We start from the raw sequence: 2,176 nt of genomic DNA, 5'->3' as shown, positions 1-2,176 counted from the left end.
TTTAATGCACAAAACCCCAAAAGAAAAATCAGGGAGTCATGAGACAGCAAAATAGCAATATTGAAGGTTGGCCTCTTCCACAGAGCAGTGAATGTTGACACTTTGATCACTCCTTGACCACTGGCTGGCCTGAAAACACTCACAGGGCTTCTTATTTAGGGTTGTGTGAATAGGAATGCTTAAAATGATAGCTTGGTAAGTGTAGTTATTCATTCTGTGTATTACCTAATAAATTACATCTTTGGTCTTTTAAGCTCTGTGAAGTACTTGAGCACATGGTAAAGCTGTCTGAACAAAATGATCCTTGGAGAGTTAAAATAACAATATTGAAAATAACTTTGTAATTTGCAGTTTGCTTTTTTTCCCATTTCAAGGGAATAGTCTTAGCCATTCATGTAACTACAGTTTGGAAAATCACTGTCAGCTTCGTTTTCTATACCAACCTCTAGCATTTAGATGGGAATAGAAACCAACAGAGAAAAAAAATCAGGTGGGTCAAGTAAAAGACTTCATTATGGTATTTTATTTTATTTTATTTTATTTTATATTATTTCCTAGTGTGACCAAAACAAAACAAAACAAAACAACCAAACAAACAAAAACCACAAAAAAAAAAACAAACACCAAAACATTTGGCAACTATTCTCCATTCATATTTACAACCTGCTATATTTCTGACCCATTCTTCATTGTGCTTATCTAGCTCTAAACCTCTTAAATTTGATATAGAGTTCACAGATAGGAACAAAGATTCTAACATGGAAGGGGAAATATAAATGCAATGACACCTAAAAAGGTGTGCTTCCAGTCTTGCTGATTGCCTGTAAAAAGCTAACAAAATTTAAAAGAAAATGAAATTATTTTCTGCATGATTTCTATCTTATGTACTTAAATGAATCCAGGCAGGAATAAAGTCAAATCTTAATTAATGATCAGAATCCCTTCAGAAAGATGACAACTAAACTCTGAGGAACTTATTTAACATTCAGACTCTTCAATATAAAAGCGTGCTTTTATTTATATATTTATGTATTTATTTATTTATATCCTTGCTCTGAAAGAGAGTTAGAGAGGGGAGACAAAAATAAGTTGTCTTGTTTGGATGAACCTTTTAAAGTTCTTGGGCTGAGTTGTGTAAGACAATAGAAAATGCTACTTGAAGCATAAAATTTAAAGCTTATTTTGTGCCCTTCAGTTTGCTGTAGTAGGAAATACTACTGGGAGGATGTGCTTTGGGGTAACATTGTATCCTATTGCTTGGAGTGCAGTCAATATGAATGGAAATATTAAAATGTAATAATGCCTCTCATCTGAAAAGTCAATGGAGAGAAAATCTTTCTGCTGCTGTTTTGTTCTCAGGTCTTTATGTGCTCTGACATTTCTAGATAGACTAGCAGGAAGCAGCTGCACAACGCTGGGAGATACACTAACAAAGATTTCTCTCCTGTAGAGATGAGCTATCAAGACAAACTTCTTAACATTTCTGGCATGAAATGAAGACCTTTTCTAAGATTCCTCTAGAGTGTAGTCAGAGAAGAAGCTGATACCATTCAGTCTTCCTTTAAACAGTTTTGAAATGTGCTGTTCTCTCCTATGTTTGGGCTTTCACCTTGTAAACAATCCACTTATATCTTTTATTTTACCATCTCTGATACTTCGGCCATGGTTGAAACATCCCCACCTCTGATAGTTGTTTCACACTCCACCATCTCGTTTCCTCTTTCATGTCTCCTCCATGCCCAAAAGCCTTTCACATTCTGCCTTCAAACTGCCATGAAATCTATGCATGTGCATTGTGCTCACTTTAGCAGTACATACACAGAAACTGAAATGATACAGAGAAGCCTAGCATGACCCCTGCCTAAGGATGACACACAAATTCATGAAGTGTTTCATATTTTCATCTGCTCTAGTTGAACCTGCTATTGCAGGGAGGTTGGACTAGATGAGCTCCAGAGGTGCATCCCAACCCTCAGCATTCTGTGATTCTGCAGTTTTGTGATTCTGTGTTAGCACTGGCCAATTTATCTATCAAAAGTATCTTTGTGAACTTCATGATAAAAAGACACCTAACAGTTTACTGTGATTTCATTCATCTCAGAGCATAAGGCATGCTAAAGAGTGGATGTAATGGTTAAAGTATAGATCCAGAAACAGCCAGAGATCATGTGGAAGA

General features: G+C 36.0%; 1 non-coding gene across 1 annotated transcript; it reads left to right on the top strand.

Moving 5' to 3' along the window:
• The first annotated feature begins 1,795 nt into the window (after nucleotides 1-1,795).
• Nucleotides 1,796-1,902, top strand: LOC128971559 (U6 spliceosomal RNA). The gene has a single exon (XR_008489240.1). It is a non-coding gene; the product is annotated as a U6 spliceosomal RNA (small nuclear RNA).
• Nucleotides 1,903-2,176: the final 274 nt, after the last annotated feature.

The sequence above is a fragment of the Indicator indicator genome, chromosome 14 (genome assembly GCF_027791375.1).
Source record: "Indicator indicator isolate 239-I01 chromosome 14, UM_Iind_1.1, whole genome shotgun sequence".
NCBI classification, from domain to species: domain Eukaryota; kingdom Metazoa; phylum Chordata; class Aves; order Piciformes; family Indicatoridae; genus Indicator; species Indicator indicator.
Note: the sequence above shows the minus strand (reverse complement) of the source record. Positions and strands in the feature narration are given on the sequence as shown.